At 42.8% G+C, this 12859-nt stretch overlaps 1 pseudogene; it reads right to left on the bottom strand.

Annotated features, from left to right (window-relative positions):
• Window positions 1-11474: 11474 nt before the first annotated feature.
• LOC111158385 lies at window positions 11475-12595 on the bottom strand (annotated as a pseudogene).
• Window positions 12596-12859: the final 264 nt, after the last annotated feature.

Below are 12859 nucleotides of genomic sequence, written 5' to 3' on the forward strand. Positions count from 1 at the left end.
CAAGATGTCAGTAGGGCTGTAGTCATCTGGAAGCTCAACTTGGGCTTCGGCACTTATTTGTGTGGTTTTGCCAAGAGGCCTCAGTGTCTTCCCATGTGGGTCTCTCCACAGAGTGCCCTCATGATGTAACGAGGGGCTTTCCCTAAAAGCATATGATCTGAGGCAAAGAGACAGAGATGAACATGGATGCTATAGAGTCTTTTATAACCTAATCTGGAAAGTTGTGTGTCATCACTTCTGTCAACTTTGATTAGTCACACCGATCAACTCTGAACAGTGTGAGAGGAAACTACACAGGGGTGTGACTTACCAGGAAGCAACAATCACTGGGCTGTCCTGGAGGTTGACTCCCACAAGTTATAATCCCCACTCTAACCCTACCAGTATTTTACTAACATTTTGCTGATTTTTAAAATTAAAACAGACCCATTATGGGACATACGGGCATATAAGAGTACAACAAAAAAACATGTTATGATGAATACTTTGTGTATAAATTTTACTTCTGTCTCTGAGTAGATGGAATAGATTTCTAGATGTGCAATTATTAGAGCACATGGTTTAAGCATCTTAAGACTTGTTACACATTGCCAAAATGCTTTCCAGATGCTTGCATTGTATCAAAGTACCCATTTTGCCATACCCTTGCTAGCCTTAAGTATTATTGTTAGTAATTCTGCCAATTTCTAGGTGAAAAATTCTATCTCCTTGTTTCAGAGTGCCTTTTTAACGGTAAGGTTAAACATTTTTCCATGTTCACTGGCCATTGCTAGTAAGTGAGCATGCAACAGGCCATAAATCCTTTCCAGATACATTCATGCCTTCATTTAATATTTGTTGAGTGCCTGCCATAAGAACATGGAAGTGTCCCAGCTCCCAAGAGGCTCACATTCATGTGAGGGAGATTGGAGAAGGAAGCAGTTCAATACATTCTAATCTGAGGAAATATTTTAAAAGCTACAGAGTCAAGAAACCACTGGCTTTTCTCCTGTTGGAGCATCAAGTACAGAGGTGGAGGGTAAGGGAGTGAGAAGAGAATCAGACCAGACTAGGGAGCTTAAATCAAATCTTGTTGGCTTTCTCAGCCCTATTAAGGTTAGATCTATCCCTGAGTGTAAGGGGAAAGCAGGACAGTTTTTTTGTTGTTGTTTTGTTTTGTTTTGTTGGGTTATGTTTTGTTTTGTTTTGTTTTGTTTTTTGGTATTTTAAGTAATCTCTATGCCCAATACGGGGCTCAAACACATGAACCCTAGATCAAGTGTCACATGCTCTAATGATAAAGGCAAGCAGGCGCCCCAGGAAAGAGTTGTAAACGTGGGAGTGAGATAATCAGATCTGGGATTTTGGAGTCACCCTTTGGGTAAGGAGTGGAGAAAACTTTGAAGGAAAATAGGAATTCATTTTGAGGTGTCTTTAGAATGTCCAAGTAGAGTCATTCATTAGGCAATTAAAGATATAAACCTGGAGTTCAGGAGCGTGACCTAGAGCAGCAATATAAACGTGTGTGCTCAGCTGCATATGCCTAATGATGAAGAGCCCACAGAGAAATAATTTGGGGAACAGAAATTAAAAACAAACAAACCTCTAATTAGTATTTTCAGAGATTTGAGAAGCTATTACCTGCCTAAAACAAGAGCAAGGGTGCTATAATAGGAATGTTCAGAAATAGGAGGAAATCCTGGGGATGAAAAGTATGATGGGTGAAATAAAAAATTCACTGGAAAGATCAGATAATTGGTAAAATTTCTCAGAAAGTAGAATATATATAGAAGGTGAGAGACATAAAGGGTGATTCCAAAAGATCCAATAGTATTTTTATGTAGCCCTTATCCTGGTTCCTTTTATTTATCTGTCCTTGGATGTTTTTGGACCAGCTTTTATCAGGAAATTTGTATGAGGAAAGGCCAGGGTCTTGTGTTGGACTGAAGGAAAGGATCTAGCAGAGGGGAAGAAGTGGGGGGTGGGGGTGGATAACTGATGGGGTGCTGTCTCTGAGAAGAGGAAAGGGGATAGCTACAAAAATGTGGTGCAGGGCTCACTTTAATTGATAGGACACCCTTTTCTTTGTGGAGAAAATGTCTGCAGGGCAGATTGTTCGAACAGAATACCATAGGCTGCCCAGCTGATAAACAACAGAAATTTATTTCTTGAAGTTCTGGAAGCTGGGAAATCTAAGATCAAGGCATGGTACATTCAGTGTCTCCTGACAGCCTGCTTCCTGGCTGTTTTCTCGCTGTGTCCTGATTGGGGTGAGGGGAGCTCTTGCCGGCATTTGCTATGAGGGCGATGATCCCAGCCGTGATGGCTGTACCCTCACAATCTAATCACCTCCCCCGGACCCCCACCTCCAAATACCATCACCTTGGGGATTAGGTTTCAGCATATGAATTTTGGGGGGCGGGGGACACAAATAATCAGTCTGCGCAGGTGAGATGATTGGAAAGGAAAGGAGTCCTTTTCGGATGGTTCCTATGTTCTCTCCAAAGTCCGAGTGCTGTCATCTGTTGAGGCTGACTGCGCAGGCGTGGAGGCTGGGATGGGGCGTGGGTAGAGAACTCTGAGGAATATGGAGGTTTTTGTTTTTGTTTTTGTTTTGTTTTAAGTAGAATAAAGGAAAGATGAAAACACCAAAGCTGCGTAAGGAAACAAGAAATGATTGCCAGGCTACTCTGAGGGCCCGGTCAGTTGTAGGCCGATAAGCAGTGGACAGCTGAACTTAAGTAGACTTTGACAACAACAGCAGCAGCGAGGAATCTCTACCTAAAGGAAAGACAAACTATTCTTTTTTTTTTTTTTAAGATTTTATTTATTCATTTGACAGACAGAGATCACAAGTAGGCAGAGAGAGAGGAGGAAGCAGGCGCCCTGCTAAGCAGAGAGCCCGATGCCAGGCTTGATCCCAGGACCCCGGGATCATGACCTGAGCCGAATGCAGAGGCTTTAACCCACTGAGCCACCCAGGAGCCCCCAAACTATTCTTATAACGAAGAGGCTCCTAGATTCTTCCGAGAGGAGAGTTGTCAGAATGAAAAATAGAAAAACATCCTCCTCTGAGTCATGGGCAGCGTTTTCATCCACGGCCGGTCCTGCTTGTTTTCCTTTGATGTTTACAAAGGGCCACGTGATTATAAAGGGGAAAGGTAAAGGGTGTAATAAACCAAGGATGCCGGGCAGGAAGGGACTGGAGAGCCGAAAGGAGGGAAGGAACAGCCTGCCCCAGCTGAGAGGAACCGGCCAGGGAGAGAGGGTTTCCTCCAGTCGTCCCCATGGGGCAGCCCCCTGCACAGCCATGCCCTGAAGAGATCAGACCCTTGGCTGTCTTCACTGTTCTACCCTCAGCATCTAGAACACAGCCTGGCACCCCACAGGTGCGAAGGAGACGTTTGGCGAATGAAGTACACAGTGCAGTTGCTGCCTTTTTCAATGGCTGAGCACACAGAGGTCCCCCCTCCCTCCTTTTGTCCCCCCTCCTTCCCTCCTTTACAAAAAGTTTTCAGACAGCCTGTGGGCTTGCTGGGCCTTATCAAAAGGCAAAGAGTCCTACCACTGCTCCAAAGGACCCGCCGCCCACCTTCCATTCAGAACCGCCTCTCTCTGTTCTTGCTGGAAGGGGAGGCACAGCTTGCTTTGCAAGATACTTGCATAGGAAATGGTGCAATCTGGGCTGTTTTTCAGCCTTTTCAACCTCATTTCCTAAATTAAAGAAAGAAATGTAAGGAATCTTAGGAATATGAAACTTCTCCGGAATAATCTTTATTGAGCTGCGCTTGGAGCCAGCTGAAATCCTGAAGGGCTATCAAGGCAGCCAAAAGAAAAGAAAATGAGAAATAACTTAAACAGTCTTAGCCAAACTCTGAAAAAGATATCTAGAGCAGCTGCTATTTTTTCCTTCCCAGAATGGTTTGCCTTTCCCCCAGTTTGATGATTGTTTTTAGATTATTTTGGGGTATAAGAGGAGAAAGGAGGAGGGAACCCAGCGACTAGGAAGTAGCACGATAAGGTTGGTCGTACCCTGTAAGCTTCAGAAATTACACAGCTGTTTTATACATGCCGGCTTCCTCTCCTTTTCCGATGCCCCTGACTGGTCCGTAAGGAATTTATTTATGGCGTTCTCCTTAGGAGGCTGCTCCTAGCACTCGGGTTCCCCCACCCAGTTAAGCCTGTCTTTGTGGTCTATGGCTCATCTCTCCAGAGCTTCTGTCGCCGCGTGAAGGGTCCAACAATTATCCAAAAAGAGTACAAGAAAATCTGTACAGTTGGCCAGATGGGCAGAGAACACTTGACTGCACTGAAAAATTTCCAGCAGTGGGATCCCCAGCTTGCCCTTTTGCTGTGAATCAGTGCCCAAAGTCCACAAGCATTTTCCCTGAGATCTCCCCCTCCCTGCTGCCAGGCGGGTTTGGCTGGTTCCCAGACGCCCTGAGAGGGCGGGAGGAGACAGCTTTCAGAGTGGGGATTCGCTCGACCCTCCTTTTCACCCCATTCTGTGATATCTGTTCCCAAAACGAGCTGGAGGCGAGAAAGGAACTGAAACCGATTTGCCCACGGTAGGTCCTTGTGAATGTTGACAGGGGAGTGAAGCATAGAATTGCTGTACCCGGGTCTGGCCCCGGGGCGCCCTGGGCTGACTCACAGCTTCACCAGGAATGTGGCTAGTCTGGAATGCAGTGCAGGGCCCGCAATGCCTGTCGCGGAGCAGTACTTTAGAAAGGCGAAGGCCTTTTCCTAAACAGACAGAAGACCTACATTCACAAAACTATAAGGACTTAAAAAAAAAAAATCACACACTACGGATAAATAAAACATTTTTCTTCCCACCCTTCCTCCCACCTCCCACCATTTCAGGTTCCTGCACTGGGCAAACACTGAGCTCAATTTGAAATATATCTTTTCAGATATTTATATATCTACATTATTTACCAGTATATTATGTATTTGTATACATCTGTGTGTGTCGGTATACACAAACACACAGAGATTTAGAGAGAGAGAGGGAGAATTTTGCATATCCTATAGTGTGGATTGTTCCTCAATTCCTTTTTTTTTTTTTTTAATTTAGCCCTGTCTCTTGGAGATTTTTCTGTGTCTGTGTGTTCTAATTCTTTGTAACCACTGCATATGCTTATGTAACTAGATGCCTCGCTATTTATTTAACTGTCCCTTTCCTGATGGTCATTTAGGTTGCTGTAAGTTTTTAATACATTAGTGAGCAACCTTGTCCCTGCTTTCTTTTTGCCCATTGGCAAGTATTATTTTTGAAAGGTGGATACTGAAAGGGTCCGTAGACAAAAGGACGAGACTGATACAACGCGAAGGTCAAGCAAAGCTTTATTTCGCGCCAAGCATCGAGAATCAGACTGACCGGCCAGGGCCGTCTCTTGCAAAGAGGCGACGACTCCCAGTCTCACAGACTAACTTTTATAGAGTAAAGGCCATGTGGTTGAGCCTGGCCACACACAGGTGGCCAATTGAATTACATTCTACCCCATGATAGTCATCTAATTCAGCCTATGACCTTGGCTAGAATTGGCACCTTTGTCTGGTGCCCAAAAGACGGGAGCTCACACTCCCTGGCGGGTAATACGTGCGCTTTCCATTGATTGGACATCTCCACCTGGCCGAACACGTCCTTGGCGGGTAGGGAGGTAATACGTGCGCTTTCCCTGGATTGGACATTTCCATCTGGCCGGACACGTCCTTGAATCTGGACTCCGTTATCAGGGGCTATTTGGCTGTATTTCACCAGTTCTGTTTCTAAGCACTTTCCTCTTGGGGGAAGGGGCAGGTTCAATCTAAGTTTACTGCATAAACAACAAAATGGCTCACTCTGGCTAAGTAGGCCCCTACAGATACCAAAGTATGAGATTGCTGAGTCAAAAGAGAGATGCATCTAAAGTTGGAAGGACCACTGCCCAAATTGTTCTCCAAAAGAGCTTGACCAGAAGAGAGCACATCTTTCCCAGAATGCTTGCCCACACTGGCTATTGATCTGTCTTGTTTATTGCCAGTCAAACGAGTGGAACAATGGTATCTCCTGGTTTTTATTTGTATTCTCTACCTCCCCCACCCCAAACTGATGAAACTGAGCATCTTTTCAAATGTTTATCATGTATGTTTCCTCTTTTGTGAATTGCCTATTATATTTTGTCTATTTTTCTGTTCTGGGCATCTTTTTTTTTTTTTAAGATTTTATTTATTTGACAGAGAGAGAGATAAGTAGGTAGAGAGGCAGGCAGAGGGAGAGGGGAAGCAGGATCCCTGCTGAGCAGAGAGCCCGATGTAGGGCTTGATCCCAGGACCCTGGGATCGGGACCTGAGCCGAAGGCAGAGGCTTAACCCACTGAGCCACCCAGGTGCCCCTCTGTGTATCTTTATCTTGAGGACATAGAAGAGCAAGTCCTTTGCTATATTCGTTATAATGTGCTCACCAAGTCTACAACTGGAATTTCGATTTAATTTAGTTTCTTTTGTTGAACAGATTTAAAGTGTTAGTAAAGTAAAACTTATTTAGTTTTTCAATCCTTTTCTTTATGGCTTTTGCATTTTGCATGTTGTTTTAGGAGATTTTTCCTACCCCCAAGGTCATAAACATGGTCTTCTATATATTTTCTTTTAACTGTTTGATAATATTTTTGTTTTCCTACCTAAATCCACCTAGAATTTATTTTAATAAATTACATGATGTAAACAAGTAACTTAATTTTTTTCTAATAGCCAACTGTTTCAACATCATTTGTTGAAGAGTTCATTCTTTTCCTCATTATTATGAAATACTACCCCTATAACATACTAAATTCTCATATACTTGAGCTTGTCTTTGGGATCTCTACTCTGTTCCATTGAGCTATTGATCAATTCTTGTTCTATTGGAAACTCATTGAATTTATGAATAATTTGGGGACAATTCTTATCTTGACAACATTAAGTCCTCCTATTCAGGTCTTTGTCTAAGTTTTGTCTTTTCTTGTACTTTAAAAAAAAAATAATAAGTTTCTCTTTTTTTGTTGTTGTTAAGATTTTATTTATTTATTTTTGAGAGAGAGCTATCACAAGCAAGCAGAGGCAAGCAGAGGGAGAAGGAGAAGTAGGCTGCCTGATGAGCATGGAGCCCAATGTGGGGCTCGATCCCAGGACTCTGGGATCATGACCTGAACTGAAGGCAGACACTTAACTGACTGAGCCACCCAGGTTCCCCTTTTTCTGGTAGTTCTTGCCCATACTGCAAGATATGGTGCTATTGGCGATTACTTTCTGATTTTGTTGCTATTGTAACGGAATCTGTTTTTTTTCTTCATATCACACTATTTTTAAAATGATCAGTTTGTTGACTTTTTTTTTTTTTTGATCTTGCATCATTAGTTTTTGAAAGTTTTTCAGTTGATTTTCTCTTATTTTTTTCTAAGTGGCTGCTCATGTTGTCTGCTAATAGAAATAGCTGTGGGCCTCTTGGTTTTTATTTTGTTAGGAATCTTTCAGGTAAGAATAATAGAAACATAATTCAAACCAACTTAATCAAAAAAGGAAACTCATGGGCTCACTCAACTGATAAGAAACAAATATGACTGGATCCAGGATATCAAACACGGTCATTAGATATTGGTCTTGCTTTCTCCATCTCTCTAAGATACTTCTCTCTCTTCTTGGCTCCATATCTAGGTGGGATCTCCCTGTGTGGTGACAAAAAGTCTGCCAGAACCTCCAGGCTTACATCCTAGTCTCTCAGCAATACCCAGAGGAAACCTGCTTCATGTTTAGTGTTGCTACCCACAAAAATTTAAGTGTTGGTTCTAATTCATTGATTTGCTCACATGCTCATCTCTAAGCCAATCATCTTAGTTGGGGGTTAGACTATGCATGTAGGCAGGGAGTGAGTCTGGTTCTCCAAGGAAAATTGGAGCGTTGTCATTAGGAAAAAAGGGAAACTGATGCTGGAGACACAAAGCAAGAGCTGTCCTCTCCACCATATTTAAACCTCTTTCGATATTTCAATATATAAACCTCCAATTTCTTTTCTTTGTCTTATAACCTGACCCTCCATTTTTTTGTCTGGAGCGAACTCTTCTCAGTGTTGTTGCTTCTATTTTGGGCACTCTTTCTAAGCACTGATTTCCTCCCTCCCCGCTTCCTTCCCTGCCTGCCTGCCTTCCTTCCTTCCTTCCTACCTTCCTTCCTTCTTCTGTCCCTCTGAACTCAACTTTCCCTATTTAACAGTTCTGTGGTTATATCCATCTTGTTTCTGGGACTCTCGGGCCAGACCTTGGTCTTATCGTATAGTATTGTACATCCAATCTCTTCTCCAGCATCGGATTTTGGCCATGAGACTGTGTCTGATTCCTCCCTCCCGCCCCCCAGATATCTCGGTTTGTATAAGCCTGTAGCCCTAGGCAGCTCCTCACTTTTGATCCCAGCCCTTGATTTCAGATGGGTCTTCTGCCTCACCTGGAGATGGTTAGCCTCTGAAGCCCTGAATGAATCCTGCTCCTGAATGCCTCTGTTTGCTTTTGGCAGAATCCAGCCACTCACCATATTGTTTCTGTTCCATTTCTGGGCTGCAGAGGTGTTTTTTAAGTGTGAACATGCCTAACATTTCTCCCATTTTATATTCCATCTGTTATCACTATCATTTTGGATTGGAGTGGTCCTCCAAACACCACCGTGGCTCTAAGTCCACTCCCATTTGTTCTTGGCTGTCTGTGGTTTAGCTTCCTCTCCTGCTTTTCTTTTGAAAGCTGTGTTCTCTGAGGTCACCACTGTCATGTCCCAGGCACCAAATTGAATGGCTTTTTTCTTTGGTCCTCATTTTCCTTCACTCCTTGGTGGCATCCAACAATGTTGATTGCTCTTCCTTTTTTTTTTTTTTTTTTAAGGTTTTATTTACTTGAGAGAGAGAGAGAGCGAGCACAAGCAGGCAGAGGGGCAGAGGAAGAGGGAGGAACAGATTCCCCACTGAGCAGGGAGCCCGATGTGGGGCTCAATCCCAGGACCCTGAGATCATGACCTGAGCTGAAGGCAGAGGCTTAACCAGTTGAGCCACCCAGGCGCCCCATGACCTCGCTTCCTCTTTCCCTCTCTCCCGTTGGCTGATAGGATACTGTACTGTCCTGGTTCACTCCCTCTTCTGACTCTTCCTTTTTTTTTTTTTTTTTAACTACCTTCACTTCCTTCCCTCATTTTGTGACTGTAGGTGTCCCACAAGGCCACGGACTTTGAACTCTGGTTTTACCCTCTCTTTTTAAATTATTCTCATGTCTTTGGTAATCTCTAAAATGATTCCCTATCTTTATCCTAGGATGTTTTCCCCCCTGAGTTTTATAGCTATAAATTTGCTGTGGTACATCTACTTGATGTCCTGCTGTGCCATCAAATTTCCTTCCCTTTTTGGATTAAGAGGCACAAACTTCCAGTTATGGAATAAATAAGTCACCCAGATGAAAGGTATAGCATGGGAAATATAGTCAATAACGTAGTACTCACATTGTATGGTGACTGATGGTGACTACACTTAACATGGTGAGTACTGAGTAATGCATAGAGTTGTGGAATCACTATGTTGTACACCTGAACCTAATATAACATTCTGTGTTAATTACACTTCAATAAACAAATTCTAAAAAAGAAATTCCTTCCCCTTTTGAACCTTCCAGTTTCCATCACAGATATTATCTTTCTCTTAGTTTCTAAGACTCAAACTCATACCCACTCTTGATTCTTATTTTCTCCAGAGCCAGTTAATTATGCCTTCTATTGCTCTTTTTTCCTTGAATTTTCTCTTTTTGCCATTGCCCTGTTCATGTGTCTGCTGTGATCCTTTATCATTCCTCTTTTAGGCAACTTCAGTGTTGTCCCAACGAAGCAGGATAGATTAATGTGGCAATAATTTGATGAGTTTGTGTCAAAATTTGTTATTTTAGCCATCCCACCAAACAATAGCAACAACATAAATATTCTTACCTTTATTCTCTCTCCCACTCCAAAGGAGGAAGAATACTCTGTTGAATGGACAAAACATCAAGATTGATGTGTTGTACTGATCTGAGTAATGGGTTTAGTTTAGAAAGGCTACAGGGCTATATTAGAAAGAATAAGACCTTATCAAAAGAAAATTCATGCAAGCTGGGACTTGAAGGATGAGTAGGAAGTATTTAGGCAACCCAGGGAAGAGAGGCTTTTATTCCACGCAGAGAGGGAAGCACAAACAGAACAGAAAGGTGAAACAATATGAGGCCTCTGTGTGTGTGTGTGTGTGTGTGTGTGTGTGTGTCTATGTCTGTGCATGTCTGTATAGCAGAGTCTACGAAGAGTCACTGTGAGCGAGGGACAGGGGAGATCTGAAGCTGGATGGAAAAGCTTTTCATCCCAAGTCAAGGACTATCACTTGGGGTGTCATGGAAGCATTGGAAAGTGGAGCTGAGGTCACATGCATGGCCAGGTTGCTGGATTGGATGGCATCTTTCATCAGGCAGGACTTGAGAAAGAGGGGGAATGGCTATGTGTTGGGGGTCCTAATGAGATTGTGAGTGCTAATCTGCACTGCTTCTTTTGGGCTGCTTGTGAAGGGCACAACTGCTGAACAGGGGAGTCTCTCTGGGAGAAGGAGTGCAGGGCAGCCCACAGAAAAGGGGCTCCTGGGAGTGTCAGAATGTGTTTGCCCAGTGGGGAGGCAGCACCAAAGTTTGGACCAAAGGAGCTGACACCATGGCGTGAAGATGACTGTGTGATTATCATACCTCAAAGGGATTCATAAATGAAAAAGAGAGCAGGAGTCAAGTTGACACCTCAGCCCCTCATTTCCTTGCCCCCTACTTGTGATACTCCTCAGTTGGCCCTTTAGGACTCATCTGGAATGTTAGCTTCTGCCTGAAGCTTTTCCTCTAGCCACCTCTGGCAGTTACCTCTTTTTAGGACCTCTCTAACTTGTGGTTTATCACTTTGGATTTTCCCTGATGGGTAAAATCTCTCAAGACTGGCTTACTTAATCTTTGCACTTCCTCTATCCCCCAGACTCTGCTCTGTGGACTCTCTGTACTGAAGAAATGATAATTGAACTGAATCTTCACTTCCCCAGAAAAGTGCATCCTACAGGGTTTAATAAATAGGAACCTTATATAATAAAATATTTCAAGGAATTTGAATATTTCAAAGCTCCATCCATACAAAGTCCAAATAATTCATGTAAATAGTTGAAGGAAAGAACAAAAACTTATCTAATAATTCAAGACACTGGTTTTTTTTTTCCCCAGACATAGAGAACATTTTCTTTTCTTACTTTTGAAAGTGTGATAAGATTTTCCAGCATTAAAATTCATTTTCAAGTATGATGATCAAGAAATAACAAGACACTTAAATTACACAGTTTCAGAATTTTCTATTGCTTCCGAAGCCACTGAAAATTTCACAGCACAATACTTCTAGGCAGCTTCATTGTTACTTTCTTTGTTTTTTGTTACTTTAGGCAACAATGGCTCCATCTTTGGTCACAGACTTCCAGGGAAAGGACCTAGCACCAAGTGTCCCAAATTCAGCAGTCTGTGCCTACATTAGTATCATACCCACTGCTAACAGACTGGCAGCTATCTGGTCACTTGCCATATCTACTATTGCTATTTTGGTCTTGAAAATGTTCTCCCTTTCTTCATCTACCTTAATTTCATATCCAGTTTTAAATAATTCAAGAACTTTGGGGATGTCACAAGCAATGGAATTCCAAGTAAGCCTTGGAAATCTTTTTTTTTTTTTTTTCCCATTTCCTTCTCTAATGGATTAAGCTTGGGCATTATTTCTGGAACAGCTACATAAAAGTCTGATTGAATTTCATCATTCCAAATCTTCTGAATCAGATTAGTTCCTCCTCAAACAGCAGCTCCATTTCCTTCTGCTATTTTAATCTCTGATGCATTCCCTGTAAATAGAGCAACTATTGATTTCTGAAACACGGGACTATGGAGAACTAAGAACACTGGCCAATGGCTCCCCATTTTTCTTCTTCCCCAGTGTCATGTCTAGTGTCAAATCAGGGTAAACACTTTACTTTGGGTTAGTAAAGTTCAGAATTTGAAATGCCTTAAGTAAGCAATTAACTGTCTCTACCTCATATGGTTGCCTTGGATATAAGTGGTTTTGTTGTTGTTGTTGTTGTTTTATTTTTTTAAAAGATTTTATTTATTTATTTGACAGACAAAGATCACAAGTAGGCAGAGAGGCAGGCAGAGAGAGAGGGGGAAGCAGGCTCCCTGCCGAGCAGAGAGCCCGATGTGGGGCTTGATCCCAGGATCCTGGGACCATGACCGGAGCTGAAGGAATAGGCTTTAACCCACTGAGCCACCCAGGAGCCCCATTATTGTTGTTGTTTTAAAGATTTTATTTATTTGAGAGTGAGTGAGAGAGCGAGAGAGAACAGGAGCAGGGTGAGTGGTAAGCAGAAGGAGAGGGAGAAACAGATTCCCCCCTGAGCAGAAATCCCGATGAAGGGCTCCATCCCAGGACCCTGGGGTCATGACCTGAGCCAAAGGCAGATGCTTAATGGACTGAGCCATCCAGGTGCCCCTGGATGCAAGCATTTTAAGTAGACCTCATCCTCAGGCTCACCTTCCATAAAGGTTCATCTTTTTTCTTATCTGTTGGTTTTTCTCAGCACATTTTTTGTTTACTTTGCAGGATTTGTATGGCAACAAAATGTCTGTTGGGCACTTGAACACGGACAAGGATAAACAGATGTCTGATAAGCCGTCTTGGAAAGACTATGCTTTTGATGACATATGGAGGCTCTATCATCTTATGGCTACCACCATGTTGACTGTTCTGGATTGTGTTCAATATACTGTTCTTTATTCTGGTCCATAAAGAGAGATCTCATGCTTGG

This window comes from Enhydra lutris, unplaced genomic scaffold (assembly GCF_002288905.1).
Source record: "Enhydra lutris kenyoni isolate GAN:26980312 unplaced genomic scaffold, ASM228890v2 scaffoldscaffold59, whole genome shotgun sequence".
Taxonomy (NCBI): Eukaryota; Metazoa; Chordata; class Mammalia; order Carnivora; family Mustelidae; genus Enhydra; species Enhydra lutris.